The 25,722-nt window shown below is 44.0% G+C and overlaps 2 long non-coding RNA genes across 2 annotated transcripts in view; one reads left to right on the top strand and one right to left on the bottom strand.

Annotated features, from left to right (window-relative positions):
• The window catches only part of LOC142827152 (uncharacterized), a 131,477-nt gene that overhangs the window by 82,376 nt on the left and 23,379 nt on the right, over window positions 1-25,722 (bottom strand). The window lies entirely within an intron of this gene.
• The window catches only part of LOC142827151 (uncharacterized), a 28,545-nt gene continuing 19,472 nt past the window's right edge, over window positions 16,650-25,722 (top strand). The window contains exons 1-2 of the long non-coding RNA XR_012901610.1: window positions 16,650-16,847; window positions 17,134-17,264. This is a non-coding gene — a long non-coding RNA (uncharacterized LOC142827151). The remainder of the gene's footprint in view (window positions 16,848-17,133; window positions 17,265-25,722) is intronic.

Genomic DNA, 25,722 nt, shown 5'->3' with positions numbered 1-25,722 from the left:
TCTTTTGCCATATTTTCTATCTTTCCGACACAGCAGAATAGCTTCCTTTTGTGCTCTTAATAATGTCCCTTTGAAAAACTGCCAACTCTCCTCAGTTGTTTTTCCCCTCAGTCTTGATTCCCATGGGCCCTTACCTATCAGCTCTTACCAAAATCCGCCTTCCTGAAATCCATTGTCTCTATTTTGCTGTTCTCCCTTCTACCCTTCCTTAGAATTGTGAACTCTATGATTTCATGATCACTTTCACCCAAGCTGCCTTCCACTTTCAAATTCTCAACCAGTTCCTCCCTATTTGTTAGGATCAAATCTAGAACAGCTTCCCCCGGTAGCTTTTTCAACCTTCTGAAATAAAAAGTTGTCTCCAATGCAGTTTAAGAACTTATTGGATAGTCTGTGCCCCGCTGTGTTATTTTCCCAACATATATCTGGATAGTTGAAGTCCCCCATCACCACCAAATCTTGGGCTTTGGATGATATTGTTAGTTGTTTAAAAAAAGCCTCATCCATTTCTTCCACCTGGGTAGGTGGCCTGTAGTAGACTCCTAGCATGACATCACCCTTGTTTTTAACTCCTTTTAGCCTAACCCAGAGACTCTCAACACTTCCGTCTCCTATGTCCATCTCCACCTCACTCCAAGTGTGTTCATTTTTAATATGTAAGGCAACACCTCCTCCCTTTTTTCCCGTCTATCCTTCCTGAGCAAGCTGTACCCTTCCATACAAACATTCCAATCATGTGTATTATCCCACCAAGTTTCTGTGATGCCAACAATGTCATAATTGAGTTATGAGTTTAGGATGTGCAGACCCAAAATAAATAGGAGAGAGGAAGGGTAGGGAGGAAGGAAAAAAAGAAAAGAGGGGTGGGAAACAGGGAGCTAGAGGGAATCAGTAAGTATCTGAAGGCTGCTGAAGACTGGGTAGTTAAAATGAAGCAGATAAGAACCAAAGTCAATTGATAGTATCCTGCCTGACTTAGGAATCTACATAAAGAGCTGATTGAACCATTGAAGGGTCTGCACATCCTAAACTCATAACTCGGGTCATCTGAAGAAGTGGGCTGTGCCCATGAAAGCTCATGATACCATCTACATGTTTTGGTTAGTCTATAACAGTGGTCCCCAACACGGTGCATTTATGTGCACCCGCCAAGTGCTCGGGACTGGCTTGGCCCTAGGCACGTGGCACATGCATGGTGCCAGAGCCGGCCCCGGGCGCTTGGCGCACGGTGAGCGCTGGCCCCGAGAGTGCCGCAGATTGCTCTGGGTGCGCGGCGCTTGAAGGGAGCGCCAGCCCCGGGCAAGCGGCGCTTGGAGGGGGTGCTGGCCCCGGGAGCGCAACGCTTGGGGGGGGAGCGCCGTCCCTGGGTGCGTGGTGCTTGGAGGGGGCACCGGCCCCGGGTGCACGGCGCTTGGGGGGGCACTGGCCCTGGGCGTGCAGCTATGGGGGGGGTCTCGCCCCCGGGCGCGTAAGTGTCCCCGCCCTCTGGCGTCCGGCGGGCGAATGGCCACGCCCCCTGGCGCCCGGCAACCTCCAATGGTTGGGGATCACTGGTCTATAAAGTGCTGCCAGACCATTTGCTGTTTTTTTCTTATTAGACAGGGAAGTCACTTGTTAATAAATATAGGCTAGAGATTTGAGTTTTAGGTTTTTCTTTTGCTTGTAACCTTATGTTTCCAAACCTTAATACTTGCCTTTATTTGTACCTGTCAAGGTCTGTTCAATAAACTTAAATTTAATTTTACCAATTTAGTTTTACCAATTTACCAAGTGCTTGGTGCTAAGGAGAGTATTGAACTGAGTTAACCCAGAGAATTGGTTTGACTGGAGGTAAAGCAGTGCACTGCTTTAACGGAGGCAGCATGTCAGTGTATAGTGTGTGTTTCCAGAAGACAAAAGACGGGGCACTGTGACAAAATGAGGTATGTAGCCATAAAGAGGGAAGAGCAGTGTTCACAGAGCACAGGTGGGGAGTATTTCCTTTAGTGGGCACAGATAGGGCTCCTTCCCACTGTGAGCAAGTGGCAGTGATTTGCCCTGGCCATCTCACATGAGAAGTGTCACACCTTGCCATGCTACAAGTACTATCAAGGTGTTGTAACTGATCTGAGAGTCTCATTTGATGCAGGAACACTAACACTGAGTGGGTTGTGCCCATGCAGTAGTTTTTTCCTCTTGCAACACATGCATGTATCAGGGGAGTTTGGGCATCCATCCCTACCACATTGCCTAAATCTGCATTTCAGGGTAATCTGGATGGTTATTTGTACTGCTTCAATAGGACATGGAGAGCTTAGAGGACCATATCCGGAAGCAGCGTCAACAGTAAATGAGGCAGAGTACTGAGATATCTTATTGCACTGACAGCAGAGAGGGAAGGAAACAGCCATTCTGACTACATAGAAGCAGTTATGAGTCTCTGTCCATAATGCTATCTACGGCCCCAGTTCAGGAAGTGCTAAAGGAAAGTATTGAACTTAAGTTCATGCTTCTGTCTGTCCCAATTTAGAAAAGGATTTAATCAGTGGTTCTCAATCTATTTACCTTTGTCAGCTGCGTATGTATTATGTGGGCTGTATCCACATGATATAAATATGCTGCCTGTATGGCTTTGAGGATGTCACATGGGCCGCAGCTGTGTGCTGATTGGGCCACAAGAGGATGTGGGTTGATAAGGACTGATAAAACACATGCTTAAATGGTACATCAACACGTGTTTAAAGCCAAGCACTTACTTATGCACCCTTCTTCAATAGGGAAGCTTCCCTGAATCGAGGTTAAAGGATTAGCCATGGCCATAGAAATATAACTATATACCTAGGTGTCAGGGAAGAGTGGGGAGTCCTGCGCTCCCATCCACAGACAGATGTGACCCTAAGTCAGCAAGTATAGCAGAAGGTTTATTCGTTTAGAGGAATACAGCATAGCACAGACTTATTAGCACAGGAACCAGGAGCAGTCAGTACAATTCATCTTCGGGAGTAAGGGGCCCAGAGCTAGAGCCATGGGCCCCCTCCCTGCATCCTAAGCCAGCTGAGACTCTCACTCACACTCAGCAACCGGTTCCAGCCCTTCAGGCAGCCCTGCCTCCTCCTTTCTCCCCTCCTGGGAAAAAGGAGTTATCTGGTTGCACTCCCCACCTCGGCTCAGGTTATAAGAGAGCCTGAGCTATATCATGCACCTGCTGAGCTGAGGCAGCCTCCCCCTCAGTGAGAGTCACACCCAAAACTCTCATCCCCAACCGGACACCGATGCAGTGCCCCGGGAAACTGAGGCACACACACAGAGTTACAACAGAGCAGCACAGGATAGTAGGAATCACATACAACATGACAAACAGAGTGAATACAATCCCCACTTCATCCCACTGGGGTAAGAGCAAAACTGATTAGCTGCATCCAGTTACGAATCAACTAAGTTGTGTGTGAGTGTCATGTAGAGAACCAAGCATTTTAAGAAGCCATTAGAAACTTGGCTAAACACTGTACTGTGGAAAAAGACTAAGGTTTCCAGCCTGTGAGTTATACTCTCCTTTCCATCTATTTGAAAGCAGAACTCCTCGCTAAATTCAGTGGGGGGAATTCTGGCTTAACATGGATGGGGCAAGATAACCTCACATTTCATGGAATAAGAACCATATGGATCAAAGTTACTGTTTTATTTTTACTCAGAAATGCCAATGACAAATGTTCATAGTAAAATAACATTTCATGACAGGGTGTGTACTTGTAGTGAAAAAAGTGAACTCTGGTGCCAGAGATATTTTGGCCTCTGTGATGAAATCTTAGGCAGAGTACTTCAGATATTTAGTATGTGGGGGGAGGGGGAGGAAAGGGGAGAGGGTCTAAGAGTTTTAAGCTCTACCATGTACTTTTCCTTGCTTGTCATAATCTTTTCATCTTTCTCTTCTATCTGTCTGCTGCTTTTTCTTAAGCCCTAAAATGAGAGAGGGCTGTAATTGGGCCACAATTCATAGCAATCAAGATTGGGGTGTTTGGAAGGAAGATTGCCCAGTTCTGCTACAACTAGAGCCTGCCTGAGGACAAAAGAGGCATCAAGGTTTGACCCTAAAATTAGGCCAGTAATATACGAAGCCTCTTAATGGTGGGTTTAATGTACAGCTTCAGTACCATTAGTAGAACAGGGCAAATGATATGGTGATATTAAAAACCTTTTGTTCCTAATTGGAGCTCTGGAAACTAATTGATCAATAGATCAAAAAGGTGATGGGAATACATGCAATATATTTTCAATATGTGAAGTGCTCAAAAAGGTAAAGCTGATGAGTCATTGGAAAAAGAAAAGGTAGCCATTGTTTCAGAACTAGCATTAGCAGTTAACACTTGGATGTCAGTATTTTGTCCAGTGGAACTGGGAGAGGAATAAATGCAATAACTGTTACATAAATTCCACCTGGAATGCACACTCTACTTATTATAACAGCATGTTGCTTAAGTGACATGAAGTGTTTAGAAGAAATATGGCTGCAGACCCAGCCAAACAGTGGATATCCATTTATAGTTAGAAATCATGCACTAACATCAGCTGTTACATCATGCATGAGTTTGGCCAGGAAGCTAATATACTGTAAGCCTGGGCTATTGGAGTACAAAGTAACTAGGCCATATGTTCCCAGCAATAAAACAGGTTTTAAAAAAAAGTTTCAAATTGACAGTTACCAAGGATCAGCATTAGCATGAGCAGCAAATGAATTGCGTGTTTGAATATAATAGTTGTTCTGAATGCAATGGGTACCAACAAGGAAAGCAGTTGACATTTTGGAAGTATGAGGGATAGACAAAAGGTGACTTATTGGAATTTTGAAGTGCCACATTGTGAAGAGATTTTGGAGAAGGAACCGGGCATGTAATCTCTGTCTCTTTCTTTCTCTCCTGTTTGTTCAAGAACTCCTCCTAAACTAGGGGTGGGCAATACTTTTTGATGGGGGGGGCCACGCCAATATTTTGGAAAGTGGTCAAGGTCAGTACTTTTCCATGATATTAATGGAGGAGGTACGGGGTCTAGGATGGAGGTTGGGTGCAGAAGGGAGGTTGGGCTAAGGGATTGGGTGCAGGATGAGGTGTGGGATCTAGGAGGGAGTTTGGGTGAAGGAGGCAGTTGTAACCTGGGGCGTTGGACTGGGGTGCAGAGGGTTTGGTTTTTGACCTAGGACAGGGGATTGGGGTGCAGGGCTTTGGGTTGTGACTTAGGGCAGGAGGGGGTGGTGGCCTCAGGCAGGGGACTGGAATGAAGCATTTTGGTTTGTGGTTTGGGAGGGAGTATGGATTCAAGAGGGGGACAGAGGTTTTGACTTATGTGGGGTAGGGGGCCAGGAGCAGAGAGGCAGAGGGTTCAGAGGAGTGGGAGGCTGGGAGGCAGAGGCAGGCTCTGGCTGGGAGGCATACCTGAGTGACCCCCTGACAGCAGCCGTTCTCAGGCAGCTTCTCTGCCTGCCTTGCCCTTGCACAGCCTGCAGGGGCCATGTGAGTTGGTGAAAAAGAGCCCAGAGGGAGTGGGGAAGTGCTACCAGTTCTTCAATCAGGCATCTCCCCATGGCCAGAAATCAGCCAATGAGATTGTGCTGGGGGTAGGAGTAGTCCTCCTCCCCCGGGCTCACAGCTGAGAAAGAGAAATGGCTGTGGCAGTTGTTTTTCTGAGAGGCTCCCCACTGCTTCTGTGGGCTGTAGGTTTGACAGGCCAGATCTGGCCCCCAGGCTCTATTTTGCCCAGGTCTGTCCTAAGCTAGGACCACCAGCTTTGATATATGACTCTTATCATAACTGAAAGCAAGATTAAGAAATTGGGGTCTGATTGGAATGGGATTTCTCCTCATAAATGAGATGTGCCTGGAATAGGATTTCTTCTCATAAAAGCTATAGAGGTGAAAGGAGCTGGCTAGGGGTACAGCCCCTCTCCATCTGGGACTACCCTAGTCCTCAGCTTCCCACCCCCCAGGCATTTTTAGGGAAGGTTGTGGGGACAGTTTGTGTGGGGACATTGCTGTCTGTTCCTCTTAGTCAGGGGAAAGGACATGGTTTGCTGCATGCCTCACCCTGGCTGGAGAGTGCAGGGGGCATATGAGCTATGTACTGGGGATCTGTAGTTGCATAAGTGATGTTCAGGAATGATCTCGAAAAAGATTTAAACTATGAAATGGCAAAGTTTTCTGACAATGAACTGTTACCCAAAATAGTTAAGCAGGGCCAGACTAACACTTCTGGGGACTTGGAACTATTAGATGTTATGGGGGGCCCTAGGCTCTGGGGTGGGGCCAAAATGAGGGGTTCAGAGTAGGGATATAAGTGAATAGTCGACTATCCGATAAGCATAAGCTTATTGGATGGTCAGCTAGTCCCTTGACTAGTCACTTCACCCTCTCCTTGCTGCCTCCATCAGAGGCAGGAAGGGAGGGGAAAGCTGAAGCCGGTGCTTGGGGGGGGGGGGGGGGGCTCAGCTTAGAAGTCAGTTCCTCCCACCTCCATCTCTGCAGGGGGCAGAGGAGACAAAGGGGTAGTAGGAACCAGTTGCGAGCCGGTAATCAGCTGATTCCTGGATCACGCCCAGTCTCAGACACTGCCTCTTTTTTTTAAAATTTATTAAGATGCTGTTGGCTCTTAATACATTTAAAAAGCAGAGGTGCAGTGGGGGCGGGGAGGGGGCCCAGCGCGAGCCAGGAAGCAGCTGTCCGGGCTTGCACCAGGTCTCCCATGCTGTGCTTCAGCTTTTTAAATGTGTTAAGAGCCAGCAACTAATCAATTAGTTTATTAAACTAAATTTAACATCCTAGTTCAAAGTGCGGGAAGGGGGGCTGTGGATTGAGGCACACGGTTGAATGAAGGAGGGTGAGGAATGGAGGGGTCAAGTGGAGCTGGGAATGAGGTGTTTGGGGCACAAGAGGGATCTCCAGGCTGGGAAGGAGCACAGGGTACAAGGTAGTGGTGCAGGGTCTGGGTGCGAGTTAGACTCAGAGGGCAGAGAGTTCAGGGCTGGGGCATGGGTTCGGGTGCAGCACACTTACTCGGGACAGCTCCCCTTTGGTGTCACAAGTCCTGAGGATGGGAGGGAGCAGGTGGCTCTTTGTGTTGTCCTGTGCTTTCCTGCAGGTATTGCCCCTACAACTCCCATTGGCTGCAATTCCCAGCCAATGGGAGTTGCGGGGGTGGATCCTACAGGCAAGTGAATTGTGTGGATGGAACTTCCTGGTGCTTGCAGCTCCAGCCTAGTGTGTGGGGAGAATGTCAGCATGTGGAGCCATGCCCCATCCCCTACCACCAAGCAGGGCTGGAACACAGGGGCTTTAATGGCTGCAGTCCAGGGCCCTGGATTAAGGAGGCCCTGCAAAAAGATCTGTACTTTTGACAGCCTGGAAATCTTTGGCAGGGCCTCTCTTACCCTGGGGCCCCAGACTACAGCCTCTACAACCCCTTTCTTAATCAGGCTGTGTAGTGAAGTACAAAGCTAATTGCAAATAACTAAAAAGGGATTCCACCAAACTCTGTGACTGGCCAACACAATAGCAGTGTTGATAAATGCAAAATAATGCACATTGGAAAACATAATCTCAACAATATATACAAAATGATGGAATCCACATTAGTTATTGCCACTAAGAAAGATGTTTTGTCTTTTAATAAATATATTGACTGGCCTGTTCAGAGAAATTTAACAAATTATTTTTCTTCTGCTATATTTAAATGTTAATGTTCCAAACAAGGCACAATATAACTGGTGTCATTTTACTTTTATTATGTACATTTAATATTTACACGGCCAGATTTACTCTGCTTTGCTAAGCTCTTGCTCTGAAGGCACAAGGAAGACAAGAACTGGCCAGATCTCATTAACTGAGCTTTGGAAAAGTGCTCAACTAGCACAGAGGCAACATTGTCAGAGCATACTGTGCTCTGGCTAGCTCCATCTGAAGGCTAGACTCTGAGGAACCATTGCCCTCTGGTGTACTTTAGAGCAGTCCATAGGCTATTCTACACTCTGCCAGGGATGGTGCAGAAGGGAATGTAACTGAGGTCCCCTCCACCTCTTCCCTTCTGAGCCAAGCAGAGCATTGATCCAGTGTAGATTCTTTGTCCTAGAAGACTGATGATAGGATGTAGAATTTATTGTAAATTTAAAGACCAGGCTAAAAACATAAGACTTGCCATACTGGGACAGACCAAAGGGTTCATCTAGCCCAGTGTCCTGTCTCTGACAGTGACCAATGCCCCAGAAGTAGTGAACAGAAACAGGTAATCATTGTATACACTACATGGCTCAGTTGACGGAGCCATGTAGATGAGGGTTGTAGACATAGCAAAATGAAGCGGTGATTTAAATAATTGCTGCTTCGTTTACATAAAAATGGCTGCCATGCTGTGCTGATCAGCTGTTTGTCAGCAGAGCGTGGTACACTTGGCAGTCGACATCAAAAGACCGTTATGCCTCGTGGGATGAGGTTTACCGTGGTGGTCGACAAAGACTTTTGATGTCGACCGCCGGGCGTCCAGACTACCGCTCTGTGCCAACAAACAGCTGATTGGCACAACGCAGCAGCCATTTTGATGTAAATGAAGAGGCAATTATTTAAATTGCCACTTCATTTCGCCATGTCTATAACCCTCATCTACATGGCTCCGTCGACGGAGCCATGTAGTATAAACATACCCTAAGTGATCCCTCTTCTGTCATCCATTTCCAGCCCCTGACAAATAGAGGCTAGGGACACCATTTCTACTCCTCCTGGCTAATAGCCATTGATGACCTAGCATCCATGTATTTATCTAGTTCTTTCTTGAACCCTGCTGAAGTCCTGGCCTTCACAAAACCTCCTGTGGCAAGAAGTTCCACAGGTTGACCATGTGCTGTGTGAAGAAAAACGTCCTTTTGTTTGTTTTAAATCTTCTACCTACTAATTTTGTTTGGTAATCCCTCATCTTATGTTATGGGATAAAGTAAATAATTTTCCTTATTCACTTTCTCCACACCAGTCATGATTTTATAGACCTCTATCATATCCCTCTTAGTCTTCTCTTGAAAGCTGAATAGTCCCAGTCTTTTTAATCTTTTTTCATATGGCACCCGTTCCAAATCCCTAATCATTTTTTGCCCTTTTCTGAACCTTTTCCAATGCCAATATATCTTTTTTGAGATGAGGTAACCACATCTGAATGCAGTATTCAACATATAGGCATATCATGGATTTATATAGAGGCAATAAGATATTCTCTGTATTATTCCTTATCTCTCACTTTTTTAATGATTCCTAACATTCTGTTTTCTTTTTTAACTGCTGCTTCACACTGAGTGGATGGAGAACTATCCACAATGACTCCAAGATCTCTCTCTTGAGTAGTTGTAGCTAAATTAGTCCCCGTCATTTTGTATGTGTAGTTGGGATTATTTTTTCCAATGTGCATTACTTTGCATTTATCAACATTAATATTCATTTGCCATTTTGTTGTCCAATCACTTAGTTTTGTGAGATCCTTTTTCAAGCTCTTCACAGTCCACTTTGGTCTTAACAATCTTGAGTAGTTTAGTATCATCTGCAAATTTTTCCACCTCACTGTTTACCCCTTTCTCAAGATAATTTGTAAACAGGTTAAATAGGATTGGTCACAGGACGGACCCCTGAGGAACACCACTAGTTACCTCTCTCCAATCTGAAAACTGACCATTTATTCCTACCCTTTGTTTCCTGTTCTTTAGCCAGTTACCCATGAAAAGACCTTCCCTCTTATCCCACGACAACCTACTTTACGTAAGAGCCTTTGGTGAGGGACCTTGTCAAAGGCTTTCTGGAAATCTAAGTACACTATATCCCCTGGATTCCCCTTGTCCACATTTTTGACCCCCTCAAATAACTGTGGTAGATTAGTAAGGCATCATTTCCCTTTAGAGAATCCATGTTGACTTTTCCCCCAATAAATTATGTTCATCTATGTGTCTGACAATTCTATTCTTAACTATAGTTTCAACTAATTTTCTTGGTACTGACATGAAACTTACTGGTCTGTAATTGCTAGGATCACCTCTAGAGCTCTTTTAAAATATTGGCATCACATTAGCTATCTTCCAGTCATTCGGTAAGGATGCTGATTTAAAGGATAGGTTACAAACCACAGTTAATAGTTCCACAATTTCACATTTGTGTTCAAAATAAATAGGTAGGTTTTTTTTGGCATTATATATGCCAGTTAGGTGGAAAAAAACCCAGTTTCATGTAGTATGGAAATATTGTGTCATGAGCTTATCTTTATTTACTCTTGAGTGATATTAGAAGCTGAAGCCTGAGTCTTGAGGTCAACAGCTCTGTAGCTCAGATGGTTAGTAAAGAATTATCTAAAGAGTTGGAACTGGGAGGTAAGGGACTCTGTCTGATCAGACACTGATCGATCACTAGAAGACCTCCTCCTTTGGGAGTGGTTGTGTGATAGAAGTTTCATCTGTCATCTGTCCTGCACAGATGGTGAGTCATTGAATGCTTTGCTGTTGTGTTCAGCTTCATTTGATTAAGCAATTGGGACTGTGAAGTCATGTGGAAGGAGCAGATATTGATGTCAATATTTGAAATGATGCATGGGCATTATTGGGAGCTGTGCAGCTAGCTATCCCATAGCAGCTTGAATATTTAGCTCTAAATCTGATTAGAGAGATTTTAATTGGGTGCAGAAAAATATGGAATCCCTACACATAAAGAAAAAGGGTGTCTGTGAAGGTGGATGTGAGAGATGAGTAGCTGGCATTTGAATGAGATGTAGTTCTGTGCACTGGTAATGTTGCATTCTGTAAGCTTATTGACCTATGCTCTATTTTAAATCTACTCTGACATGGTGGCATTATTCCTTTGACTTTTCTGCTGTTACACCTGTTCAAGAAAGCAGAGAATTGGGTCTAAAATATTTAGTGCTTCGAATGAAACTGCTTTCTTTCATGGATAGTATATATTTGAGATGTGAATAATGGACAGATGGAATCTGTGGGTACATCCACACGGGCTAAAGTCGAATTAAGCTACGCAACTTGAGCTACGTCAATTGTGTAGCTGAAGTCAAAATAGAATAATTCGGCTTTTGGTGCTGTCTATACAGCAGGAAGTCAAAGGAAGAACGCTCTTCCTTTGACTTCCCTTACTCCTCATAAAATGAGGGTTACAGGAGTCGGAATAAGAAGTCCTCCAGCTCACCATTATTTTGAAATAATGGCTTGTAGTATAGACATGCTCTTTGTTATTTCAGAATAACATCAGTTAACTGCTGTGTAGACATAGCCTATGTTTGGTATGAACACCCAGCTACAAAGCCTGTGCTAGACCACAAAAGAAACATAGGTAATTAACAGGTCATTAGACCTGGGCTATAGTGTAGCAATTTTAGGCTATCGTCAGAGGCATGTAGATTAGACACATAGGCAAAGGCAAATGAAGCCACGATTTAAATGATCGTGGCTTCATTTAAATTTACATGGCTGCCGCGCTGAGCCAACAAACAGCTGATCAGCTGTTTGTCTGCTCAGCGCGCTAGTCTGGACGCTCCCCTGCCGACATCAAAGCCCTTTGTCTGCAGCCTCGTTATTCCTCGTGGGATGAGGTTTACCGGGGCTGCCAACAAGGGGCTTTGATGTCGGCAGGGGAGCGTCCAGACTAGCGCGCTGAGCCGACAAACAGCTGATCAGCTGTTTGTCGGCTCAGCGCAGCAGCCATGTAAATTTAAATGAAGCCACGATCATTTAAATCGCAGCTTCATTTGCCTTTGCCAAAACAACAAATCTACATGGCTCCGTCGACGGAGCCATGTAGTTTAGACGTACCCTTAGAGATTCCCATTTACAAAGACAGCTAGATAGGTGGGTGGCAATGAAGCAGCAGTCATCAGGGAAGATGGGCAAGCTGTGGGATCCTGAAAACCCCTGGCTGGGATATGTGTAAGAGCTGTGGTGGCCAGGACTGAGGAGAAGGTTCAGTAGCCCACCCGCTGTGCGCAACAGAGGACAAGTGTGTCAGAAGTTAGGGAATAATGATAAACCGACAGCTCTGAAGAGGCAGTCTAGAAGAGGACTGTCTGCTTTGTGAAAAGAAATGGCAAGAGCATGGGGAGACCACTAAAGGTTTCTGATCCCTGAGATCCTTTATAATGCTACCAGCGAGATGAGAGGGTTAAATAAAGTGTTGTGAGAAATTCTAGGAACATTTTTGTGAGGAATGTTTTATAATTATATTTTGCCTCATTTTTGCATATTTGAAATTGTTCAATTTTGTGAGTCTTTGTCTCATAAATATAAGAAATGGATGCAATTAAAGCAATTTTGTTTGAAAAGGGATATGTAAATATATGCAAGTGCTAAACTCTTCAGCAAATTTGAATTTCATTACAGATATATCTCACATTCCATTAGGGAGATGCAGGTAGCAATGTATTAAACTATATATACTCATTGGATTGATGCAGTCCTGCTCATAAAACCATACACAAAAGCAACATTGTTAATATTAATATTGGTTATCCTTCCAAAATTATACCTTGGAAAAAAGAGTGGAGTTGATCATCTTTGATTTAAGAAACAACAGAACTCATGACTGATACTCCAGTTATTAATGATGCCAAATTAAGAAAACTATGAAAAGTTTATATATTAAACTAACAAAGAAATTGTAACAGTTTAATTGATTCTTTCTCTAAAATTAGCTCTCCAGACTTTTATCAAACATTCTCTTAAGACATGCTGCAGTTAATAATGAGACTCCCAGACAATATTGTTTTGTAGGAAGTATATAGCTTAGGGAATGGTAACGGGATACAAGGCCTTCACCTTTAGTTCATTAGTGTGAATGTAGCCATTGTTGGTGTTCATGTAAAGCTGCTACCATCTGTTGGGTGTTAGGTAACCTACACAAAATGAGTTGCCCTCAGGTTGATTCCAGTGGACAGCTGTCCACATCACAGAAACCAACATGACAGTTGGCATTATTTCACATTACTGCAATAGACTCCTCAGAAGAATGAGAGCCATTGGTAGCCTCATCAGAAACTCATCAAGGCGTGAATGGGAATGGGGAGTGAAAGAAGCCAAAAAGATCTGAAGAAAGCAATGTCTAGTGGTATTCAGAATCAGGAATACTGGCTCTGATTTTTCATTCCTTATTCTGCCACTAACTTGCTATGTGATTTTTCAAATGAGGAGGGTAATACCTACCTGCCACAGACTGGTTTCGTTCTTAATGTTTTTAAGTAGTTAGTGTTATTTAGTAACAAAGTGCAAAGTATTTTATCAGGCCAAATTCTATAGTTATTGCTTAAGAGTTACTCAGGCAAAATCCTCTGACTTTTGAAGTTGAATATGTTTGGAGTATCTTGGTTCATAGTTGTTACCACCATCACATGCACAGGCTGGTCTAGTCAAATTGAACTTGAGGTGCATTAATGGGTTAGTATACTCATTGTGTTGTTACTGCTTATATAATGCTTATCCTGTGCATATGTAATAAGTAATAATAAAGAATAATAATAAGTAAGATAAATCCTGTAAGAATTTATCTTAATTTTAGTTACTGTTTCCTTCACAGAAGTTGAAAGGCTAGGCACCCTTGAAGGATGAAAGACCAACCATCAGACATCTTCAGCAATGGCAAATTCACTGGCAAATTACAGTTGTTAAAGATGCATTATATTTTAGATCTAGAATTGCTCTCTGTGCAGATGCAGCTCTCTCAGGTTTTTACTCTTGGTTCACTTCATCTTTATTTATGTGGTTGAACTTCTGGGTCCGACTCATGCTTCTTTCAGAAAAGCTGGCTTCTTGCCTTCCCAAAGGAAACCATTGATAGTCAACTGTAAGAAGAGCCACAGCATCTCTGCACTTTCCTTATCTATTTGAGAGGGGTGGATCCCATTTCCAAATCATAGCCCATGACTCCTCAACCTGTCTAGTCAGTGAGCAACACAAGCAGGGAAGCATTTCTGATTGAATCTACCACACAGTGAGACAGACACCCTAAAGTATTTTAGCCACAAAATAATCTGAAAATGTCAAAAGCTCTTGAATGGAAGGGTGCAGATTGGATTAATCAGATTGTTCAGGACTTGGAATTGTTTTTTGATTGTGGTAGGTCACTTGGCCCTTGAGACCCTGATGGTCTCTCCAGCTTGTGTACTGATATAGCCCCCATTACCATTGTATGCTCCATGGCTGTGTCTACATTGGCACCCCTTTCCAGAAAAGGGATGCTAATATAGACTTCGGAATTGCAAATTCCGCGGGGGATTTAAATATCCCCCGCGGCATTTGCATTTACATGGCTGCCACTTTTTTCCTGCTTGGGGATAAGCCAGAGAAAAGAGCCAGTCTAGACGTGATTCTCCGGAAAATAAGCCCTTTTCCGGAGGATCTCTTATTCCTACTTGAAAGGAATAACTTGAAAGTAGGAATAAGAGATCCTCCGGAAAAGGGCTTATTTTCCGGAGAATCACGACTAGACTGGCGCTTTTCTCCGGCTTATCCTCAAGCCGGAAAAAAGCGGCAACCATGTAAATGCAAATACCACAGGGGATATTTAAATCCCCCATGGAATTTGCAATTCCGAAGTCTACATTAGCATCCCTTTTCCGGAAAGGGGTGCCAATGTAGATACTTGAAAGTAGGAATAAGGGATCCTCCGGAAAAGGGCTTATTTTCCAGAGAATCACGTCTAGACTGGCGCTTTTCTCTGGCTTATCCCCAAGCTGGAAAAAAGCGGCAGCCATGTAAATGCAAATGCCATGGGGGATATTTAAATCCCCCGCGGAATTTGCAATTCCGAAGTCTACATTAGCATCCATTTTCCGGAAAGGGGTGCCAATGTAGACACAGTCCATATGTTTCGGGGATGTTTAACACAATTTCTAATCTTTATCACTCCTAATTCAGGCACCCAGAAAAGCCTGGTTTCTGTGCTAAGGAATGTTTCAGTTCACCCTATGTTGTTAAAATTGAGTTACCTATGAAAAATTGCACTTATGAAATTCAGATATCTTCTTGTACTGTAACAGAATGTTTATGACCAGAAAATGACACACGATTATATAAAATGTGTGATCTTGGAATGTTTGTGCAAATGGCTCTTGAAAAAGCCTGGAAAGAATGTGACTTGACCACATAGACTGTCTTCAGTAGGCTGGCTTCACACATTTTTAAGTATCATGAGATATCTTTCATCGCAGCATTGTCAGTGATGATATTGGGAAAGATACTTTAAAAAGAGAACAAAACAACAAAAGGAAGCAGAATGAAGTTGGAGGGTGGGGCAGGAATGCCCAGCCTAGAGTCAGTATGTCTATGCTATAATATTTGTCCCTTCAGCGAACTGAGGAAATTCTGCTGTAAAACTGGAGTAACTACATTAACTTCAAAATAATTACTCTGTAAAGGGCCAATCTAATGCCCATTAAAGTCAATAGAAAAGCTCCAATTTACTTCAATGTGCAATGTATCAGGCTTTATGTGAGAGCAGGACTTGAGTCAATTAGCTTGACTTTCCTCTCCATTACACTCACGTAAGGCTATTGACTGTAACGTGGGTTGCAAAGGAGTACATTATGTGTAATTGGGTAAAGAATCAGGCCAGTTGACTCCTAGGAGGTATCACTGAATTTCCTAACAATGGCTGCTATAAAGAATATAAAATATATGTACATGTACTTTATGTTCCTCTGTTTTTATATAAATGCATTGATTATAATGTGTTTGATTTTGTTTATATTAACAAGGGTTATGGCAGAAGTAACTCAGTTCTTCTTGTAATCCTGAACCAAACACTCCCCTGTAATTACAGTGCATACTACACTGGTCTAAATGGAAGGATAACAATTTGCATATTTTAATCTGGAGATTAGGGACCTCTGTCAGATTAACAGCCGGGTCCAGGTCAGCAATGGAATATAGAAAGCAGTAAAGTAATTGAAAAGGCAGTTCACAACAAAATGAAATTTGCCTCATTGTCACTTAAGGTTGTCTTCGTGTTTGTCTGTAGGAGAGAGAGGTCTGACTAAGAAGTAAGGTAGGCAAGAATTGAATAGATCACTAAGAACCAAAGGATAGTTTTCTTTTTCTTAATAACTGCTGTAAATGATAATAGATCTTCATGAATAAGACTGGGTATGGAGCCCAGGTAGTGTCTCCCCTTTAGAAAACAGCAGGTGTCTTTTGAGTAGAAATAGCATCAACATTTGCAAGGTGGATCTAAAGTTTGTCCTCAAAGAGGAGTAGGCACAGAGTACAAGAATTATTTAACAAAATAATTTACTATTGCATATTGATAGTGAAAGCTAGCAGGCAGGAAGGGTTTGCAACAAAATTAAGGTCTCACATTTGAAACAGCTGCAGCAGCCATTTTCCTGAGACTCACATAAGCTCTTTGTCAGAAATAACAGAGAGCTGAAAGCCTTTTTTCTTCCCTGAACTTAGATATGGCAAAACGTAAATGTCAATGCTAACGTTTATATATGGGACCAGACACACATTCCTCTGTCTTGAAATTCAGGCCAGGAGAAAGTAGCCTTGTGAAAAATCTCCCCTGGTTTTGTTTGCTGTGTGTGCTTTTGTGTGTTCAAATTCTTCTAAATATCATGTGTTTTCAATTGGGCTTTGCATTAACAAGGCTATGGCAACTGCTGAAAGGAAGGAGTGGAATTTTACTTTCAACTGGATGGGTTTTAGTGAAAGCTATCATCTGGGCATGTAATCCCCCCCCACAAGAAACAGTAGAATTCCAGATCTTTCCATGGATGGGCTGTGAAAGCCATTTCTGAAAGTTGTGGATTGCTAGCCCTGGAAAAAAAAGAATGATATGGGTTTATTAAAAGAGGGCTTGTTTTCCACTGGTGAGAAGCCTTTGCTAATCAGTGTGTTTGCTTTTGCAGTACATCTTTGTAGATGCTATGGCAAATCTTGCTAAACTCAAACTGTTGAGACTGTCTCCTTTCTGTTAAAGGGATGGGTTTTTTTAGTCTTGTTCATGAGCAATGGGGTGGAACAAAGTTAGCTATATATCTGTGTGTGTGTGTGTGGTGTCTCTGTGAACTGCTGAAAGCTCTAGAGTTCTCATAAAGTGTACTATGTTTTAAGTCATTAGATCTTCATTCTTATTGTCTCTGTTCTTGCACTAAGGGAAGAAAGAGGTGCCCACTTCTTCAGCTGAGATGAGCGTGAATGGAGAAAAAAAGGGGGACCTCAGAATATGTTCCTTGACTGCATTCTTTCAGCAGCATGGTGTGAAAAGATGGAGTGGACACTCACAGGTACGTGCAAAAATCTTTTAGCAATAGTGCAGATAATTCCTGCCATCCACCCCAAGTAAACTGGCAAAATCACTTTGCATTAGCACTGAAGATGTGACTACTAATATACCAAACAACCCTAAACCAGGATAATCTTCTACAAGAGCAGTGATATGTTATACTTGGGAGTGGATCACCACAGAATTGGTATGTGTGGATGCCACTGTTATGCAAAATACTTCTTTGGTCAAATATAACTCAACAAAAAAATTCTACTGAATTATTGGGAGGATGAAATGAGAAAAATCTAGAGAAATTTCATACTCTTTAACTTTTTTTAAATTGAGAAACTGAGATGCTTGCATGGAAGTATCTGCTAGAAACAAAATTATTAAGAGAATGCTAAAGCTTCAATTGTTGTTTTATTTATTACTAATTTGTATCATGGATTGGTGGCACTTAGAAATCAACCAACATCAAAGACTATTAGGATAGCCACTGGACAAACACCAAGTATTAGTCTCTGCCCCTCAAAGAATTCACAATCTAAATATTAAGTATTGAAAAGTCATTACATGAATTTATGTTCAACCTCTGATGGCCCTGTTTACTAGGTAAAGCAAAGAATCTGAGTAAAGAATCTAAGTACCACACATCCCTTAGGGTTTGGAAGTACTGTTTTCCTTTCTTTTTTTATGGTTTGATGGGACAGTAAAAGTTAGGTTTTTCTTTGGGTCTATCTCAGGACAGGTCTACATTGGTGTGAATGCAGCTCATACCAGCAAAATTGCACTTTTGCCCATGTTTGTTTCAGCCCCAACCAAGCAAAATAAGCTTTAATAATAAAAATGCAGTTTTGCTGATTGCTACATCTGCATTAAGGGCTTTTTCTGGCACCATTATATTGGTCAGGAGATCACACCTCCTTGGGTACAGAGAATGTGTATATATTTCTGGATACAGAGTAAAAAACAGCATATGTAACATCGTTAAATATTGGAGAATATCTCAGTCTATTTGTACTAGAGTTTCAATGGGGTACAAAGCATACATCTGTTTTGAAATGTTTCTAATTACAGGATACTGGCCATCAAGTTTGTTTCATTCTATATCTCTGCACAAGTTAAACTGATAAAGTCACATTTCACTAAATGAATAAATACAAACAGATCTCTATTTTAGGGAGTAAACCTACTCTGAAAGATTTTGATAATATTCAGTTTAGGGGTCTATGTGGCTTGATGCCAACTTTGGGCATAACTTCACTATAACTAGGTTTGGAAGAACTTTGATTTAAGAAATACTGATATTTAGTTTAAGCATTTTTAATTTGCTTTCAATTTTAAATGTTCACACTTGTGGGGAATTATGGGGAGGTGGGCCAGACAATAGGGAGCCAACAATAACAATTTATCGACGATAGATGCTGAGACTCAAAAAATTAAAGCTTTATAGCTTTGGTCAACATTGCTTGTCAAGCTACACAAAGTAAACATCCTTAAATAAAACTCTAATAAATTCTCAAGGAGCAGTTCTTACTTTGCCTGTCTACAAATAGTGATTATTATGAATGGGAAGATTTTTTTTGCAGGTTTGTGTATTGTGAAATTGACATTTGGCAACATTTAACAATTAAAAATCTAACCTTTCCAAGCCTACCTATAGGACATAGTCTGAAGCATACTAGTGTGGATTCTAGTTCTAACCACTTGACCATAGACTCATGGGAAACTTGGAGCCATGATTAGACATACAGTAGTTAGTTTCTGTTTAACATAAATTACTGCAGGCAGATGACAGTATTTTAAGACATTTATAGTGTGAACCAAATGTTTACATTACACAACTTCCTTCAACAAAAAAAATGTGGTTTGTGAAGTTCAGTTCCCGAATATTTATGTTTAATGAATGATATTGTGGCAACAGAATATTCCCAAAGCATTCTGTCACTTTAAATGTGTTATAAATGTGGGGATATGGCTGAGCAAGAGGATGTTAAAATGGTATATGATCTGGCATCCATTTAAAGAATTAATTTCTTATTAAAATAATTGATGTACGTGAGGAATTGAAAAAAGATGTATTTATTTGTTTATAATGGAACATTATAGCTAAAATGTCCCCATTCAATGCTGTCTTGTTTGCTGTATTTATTAACTTATTATGGTTATGAGGAAGCCCCCTGCTCCATGTAGGAGTGCTGTGAAGTCCATCCCTGTGACTGGTTAGAGGATGGGCCATACTTGCTGCTTTGAGCATTTAAGGATGAGGATGCTACTCTAGAAGGGACTGTGCAGCAGAGGTGTGGCAGGCTCGGAGCATAAGCCCTTAGGGTGGGAGACAGACAGGAGTAACCTGGTTATGTGGCCTGTAGGAGTTGGTACAGGTGTGTGTGCCTCAAGAACAGGAGTTGATACAGCCCTGCCTCATTAGCTCAAGCCTTAGAAGTTATGCCTTTAGCTTGGAGATCCCTGCTTCAATCCCTAGTATGTCTGCCAAAAGGGCAACCGTCACACTTGAGCTACACTGAACATTAATTGTAAAGGGAGGGAAGTGTCCTCATCTAGGGATAAAGGCCAGAGAGAGTATTTAGATGGTTTGTGATGGATGGAGTTAAAGTTTCCTTTTTGAAGTATTAAGATTTTATTTATTGTATTATAGTCTTGTTTAGTGACTCTGTGCTTCATCTGATAAATATATTGGAACAGACATGTGCATTGGAGTGAGCCCTGGAGGAGAGATGGGAGATTATCTTTGACTGCAGAGCCTTCATCTCCAGAGATCACAACAAGGACTAAAACCTCATTGTGTTAGATGCGGTACAGACTCCTAGGATGATACAGGCTCTGTTCCAAAGAGCTTACAAATCTAAGTCTCTGAATCTGAAGTATGCTGTTCTCAACGGGGATGTGTGCAGGTGCTTGGGCACACTTTTGCTGAGCTTATTGCAGGATTGGGCACTAAGATGATAGCATGTGAATGGTGTTTGTACATGTGTGGCAAAGGGATCAAATATTTTCAGTTTTTGGCTATGTATATTTCCTATTGCAGTTTCTTCCTTCTGCTACTTATATGTAAAATACCAGTGGTCCCCTTCTATGCCCCCAAAATATTATTAAATGGCTGATTTTTTTTGGAGATATGTGGAATAGGTGGTTTTGAGAGAGGCACTGAAAGAGAGAGAGTTGGATACAGAAAATGCTTTGAACAGTCACTGCTATGCAGGGCTATTAGCTATTCCTTTTCTTTCTCTCTTCCCCTTTCCCCTCCTTCTCCACTATGAATGTGTGTGGGGTACATGTACATATGGTGGGTATTCAATTTATTCTATATGTATATTCAGGCCTTTTTTTTAACTGGAGGTAAAATAATACACTGAAAACCAGGAAGCTTTTCTGTCCTTCGTTTCCAACTCAGTGCAGTTTAATCTGACAGTGTAACAGACAATAGATTTAAAGGGAAGTTGAATTACGTTTTGCTCCCTTTCAGTTCAGGCCAATTTTCAAAATTAGGTGTTGAAATGCAGAGGTTGTAAGAATAAATTAAAATGCAGAAATTACCACTCACAGAAAGTCTGCACAATTCTAATTCTAAACATTATTTAAAAGAAATAACATTCTGTGCCTAAAGATCTTTTCTTCAGAAAGGGAGGTGGAATGGTTAATTTGAATTACAAAAAAGCCTTGATAACCCCCCACACATCAATTTACCTGTGAACAAAAAGATTCACACAGAGAAAATGGGACTTGGGACTATTTGATAAATTACTGCAGACTACTTGAATATTCCATTAGCAAAATAATAGCTCATTATGGAATCCAGAAGAATGTAGTGTAATTATGATAACCGCCCCCCCCCCCGCACATACACACACTATGGGGCAAGAAGAATGCAAATGTTAGAAATGATAGCTATTTAACCAGAGTTTGGAGATAGAACCCTTCCATTTGTTTTCAGGCCTATGATCTCAGGCATTCACAAGGATTTCTCCAATGACAATGGCTTAAAATTGCTGAATATGTTCCAGCTAGCTGAAGGTCAGCTATGCAGAGAGACTTTCTTCCCCTCCCCCTTACACACACACACATGCCAGCCAACCAGCCATCTAGTAATTATTTACTGTGGAAAATATTGGACCTGTGGCTCACACTACCAGTGCGGATTCATTCACGGAGCAGAGTTAGAGCATACAATAGTAAAAATGCGTAAGCCCTACCTACATAACTCCCAACCTCCTGTAACTGATGGAGCGGAACCTCTCATTATTGTTGGTAAATTACAGGTTACATTTTGCTAGAGGGGATGCAAGCTGGGCTTCAGAGTCATAAATTCCAGGGGCAGAAAGGACCACTGTGATCATCTAGTCTGACCTCCTGTGTAGCATATGGCATGGAATACAGAGTGAAAGACTCAGTCCCATTTAGAATAGATGAATTTGGTGTAGCATAGCATTTGCAAAAAGTTGCAGGTCAGGAGGATAATTCTACATACGTTTAAGAAGTGAAATTGCTACAAAAGAACACTGTGTGGAGTACTTTTTTAGGTGACAGTCCGGGTACTGTTCCTAAGGAACTTCCAGAGATACTTAAAAAAATTCCATGTCAAAATTACAAGTAATCAGGGTGACATGTGCCTCTGGCATATGGGGAGGCTGGGTGTGGGGCTGGCCATGCCCATTGTTCTGCTCTGACTCTGCCTAATCTCCCTGAGGGCCCACCCACTCTCCACCCTATTCGTCCCCAGAGAACTCCCTCCTCCCCCTTTTGCCTGCCGACAGGTGGCAGGGCCTAGGGAAAAATGAGAATGGAGGCCTTTCGGCAGAGTACAGGAGGCACTCCAAAAGCAGTGGGTTGGCTTGTTTGTGGAGGCTTAGCCTCCCCTGTCCTATGATACCTGCTGCCCATATAAATAATATACATTTTGGCTGAGACTGTGCAAATGAATGTTGGCATCTAAATAAAAATGTCCAATGTATAACAAGAGCCCGTCTCGTGTTCCCTGAGAAAATAATAGTGTTATTCCTTCAAGGCTGCAAGAATTTAGCTTCCTCTCTGAAGTGCCAGAATGTTAAATGTGACATTCAATAAACCACCTAGGAAATGCTAAACAGGGCTAATCAAGCCATTTAATCTTTTAAAGTTAAGAGCTGCTAAAGGAGAGTAAAAGGTATAATTAATAACTCCAGCTGGGAGAGTGAGGGAGAGTAAAAACAGGAGCGGGGGCAAACATCTGGTCTTTATTTCATGCAATGTTTACCATGAAATGAAAACTTTTCCCCTTCTTGTGAAATATGCAATATTTCTTGGATTGTGAGCTTCTCAATTAAAATAGCTTTGCACCTGCAAATCAATGAGACTGCCCTGATGTACCTGAATTTGCCCATGCAAACCAAGAGTTTCTATGTGCAAACATCAGCCTCTTTTTGTGGGTGTGAGGGGGTTCGCACTCACCTCCGTATCCCCCTGCCATCTGTCTTCCGGAATTGGCTCCCTTGGCAGGTGGGGTGCCTTCTCTGGGGTGGTGTCTCCCCTCTTTACTCCCGGCTGCGGCGTCCTCTTCGCCACACTGCCCTCCGGCAGTGCCCAAGTCTGTCTCTGAGCCCCCCTTCCGGGGGTTGATGTTCCTCCAGCGGGCCTTCTTTCAAGCCCTGCAGTCTGGGGATTTGCGGGCCAGAGCTCCCCTAGCCCTGCCTGGCCTCCCCAGCCCTGCCCTAGCTCCAGGGAGCCTCCTCCTCCCTCAGCAGCCAGGTTCTCACTGCTTCCCTCCACAGCAGCAGCCCATTCTCTATTATAGCGCCCAGCTGGGCCCTAATGGGCTAGTACAGCCTCAGCTGGGCTAAACTCCCCGGCCCTGGTTCAGGCCGGGGTCTGCCCTTAAAGGGCCAGTGCAGGGCGAGCACCCTGTCACACACCCTCCCCCTTAAGTATCTCTCCCGGGGGGGGGGGGGGGGAAGGGGAGGGAAGTACCCTAACGCCCCAATGTACGCCTTAGCTGGGCCCGGAGGGTGTCCCTCTCTTCCCGCAGATTCTCCACTCGCAGGAGCAGCCTACTCCCCTCTTCCAGGGTCTGGACTCCCACTGTGGTCCTCTCGACCACAGCTGGAGTCTGGGTTCCCACCGAGGCCCTGCCTATTCCGAGGCGGGTTCCCCATTTTGCGCTAGGCCTTCGGGCCTCAGCCTTCCCCTTCTTAAAGGCTCTTATCTCCCCCACTCCCTCCTGGGGAGTCGCCTTACGCTGACTCTCTTTCTGGGCCATCCGCCCCCCTCTCTGGGGGCAGTGCCTTTTTATGTGGCCTGCAGCGTGGCAGTAGAAGCACCGTTTGTGCCTCCCCTGGGTCCTGGCCCCCCGCCAGGCCCTTTGTGGCTTAGCCCCTCCTCTCGGGCTAGCCGGTGCCCTGTAGGTCTCCCTGGCGCACTCCCTCTTCAGGTGCCCAGGTTCCCCACAGGCCCAACACCTTCGTAACCCCCCTGTTGCCTTCACAGGGGGGACTCCCCCACCATCCGTCCTATCTGGGTGGGACCTCCTTTCCCTAACCCAGTAGCAGCACTCCCTCCTCCTGTGGCCCCGATGTCCACAGGAGAAACAAGTTGCAAGTCCAGGCCCGGGCTCCCAGCCCTTGGCGCCTGTGTGTCCCTGGAGTCTGGGTGCCCACCCTTGCAGCGGCCCGACCGGCCTCTTCTGCTGCTCGGCAGGCTGGGCCACCCACGGCCTCCAATAAATGTCCATCTCGTTCGGTAACGTCCCGGGTCCAAACCAGCCCCCTTGGTCGCAGGGCAGCAGGCCCAATGGCCCGAGTTCACCAAAGTAGCCCCCTTGTATCAGGGGGGGACCGCACGTGCCCACATTCTCCACCATCTGTGAGGGGGTTCGCACTCACCACCGTATCCCCCTGCCGTCTGTCTTCCGGAATTGGCTCCCTTGGCAGGTGGGGTGCCTTCTCTGGGGTGGTGTCTCCCCTCTTTACTCCCGGCTGCGGCGTCCTCTTCGCCACACTGCCCTCCGGCAGTGCCCAAGTCTGTCTCTGAGCCCCCCTTCCGGGGGTTGATGTTCCTCCAGCGGGCCTTCTTTCAAGCCCTGCAGTCTGGGGATTTGCGGGCCAGAGCTCCCCTAGCCCTGCCTGGCCTCCCCAGCCCTGCCCTAGCTCCAGGGAGCCTCCTCCTCCCTCAGCAGCCAGGTTCTCACTGCTTCCCTCCACAGCAGCAGCCCATTCTCTATTATAGCGCCCAGCTGGGCCCTAATGGGCTAGTACAGCCTCAGCTGGGCTAAACTCCCCGGCCCTGGTTCAGGCCGGGGTCTGCCCTTAAAGGGCCAGTGCAGGGCGAGCGCCCTGTCACAGTGGGGTTAACCTTGAGTTGTGAATCGTAATAGAGTGCCACGTTGCGAAAATGTGCCCTTCAACAGTCTCTTGGTTGCTTCATGTCCTGTTGAGCTACAATAACAAACAGGTAAGGTTCAATAGCAAAATGTTTAATAGCAAAATCAAAGCTGCCTTTTTTTGAGACACTCTTCGTTCTCCCTGTACTTCTGTAGCTCTCATTGTGATTTATCCATGGGTCGGTCTACACTGTGGTAAATGATGCAGCATTGCAGGCCTGAGTCAACTAACTCAGCCTTGTGGGGCTATAAAGTTTAACGGTCAATTTTTGGGTATGGGCCGGAGACTGGGCTCTGTATTGCTATTTGCTAGACCAAGAGCCTCAGCTGACCTGAGCCCTGAGACTTTTCCTTTTTTTTTTTAATTACAGTGAACACATACCCCAGGAAGAAAATGGCTTAGCTAGTAATTGAATGCAACTCTTTATATCGCTCTGGCCGATCCACTAACCTACCTTTCCTACCTGCTTCAGTACAGCTAAATGGGGTTAATATGATGGCATCCTTATGAACTAGCAGCTGTATATGTGTTTGGCTAGGGGCATGTAGCATCCTGAGTTGCATTTCTGAGTCCCAGGGAAGGATACTTTTACCCCATGAAAATCAGGGGGAAAATGGGCAGGAGAAAAATAAAGCTGCTCAGGGTCCCCAAGATTGTTATTTTCTGGTCAATTGGGTGATCCATTCTTGATCTGAAGGGCTGCTTCTGTCAAGTGGGCAAATGGGATCCAGGGAGCCCCAGCCTCAGCCTCTGGAGAATGACTGCTAAGCATCTCCCATACTGACTATTAACCCTTCCCTACTGCTGCAGCCCAACTATTACACCTTCTGTGACTTCTCCTGCCAGAAAGCACAATGTCCACTGGGACATGGTTTGGGGGACATGCTCACACACAACGGAATTCTGACCACTGGGCTAATCCAGATCAACCAAATTCTCCAATGAGTGGGTTTATAGACCAATGGGGCCGCCTCTTATAGCTGTCAAATAATGGAGACCGCCAGAACCTGTGTGTTCCAGGTATTCTTGTTGGGATCCACTTCCACACCTGGAAATGGGTAGATAGATGGTGGGTATGCTGTTGTAGGTATGAAGCAGCATTTG

The sequence above is a fragment of the Pelodiscus sinensis genome, chromosome 2 (genome assembly GCF_049634645.1).
Source record: "Pelodiscus sinensis isolate JC-2024 chromosome 2, ASM4963464v1, whole genome shotgun sequence".
Lineage (NCBI taxonomy): Eukaryota > Metazoa > Chordata > Testudines > Trionychidae > Pelodiscus > Pelodiscus sinensis.
Note: the sequence above shows the minus strand (reverse complement) of the source record. Positions and strands in the feature narration are given on the sequence as shown.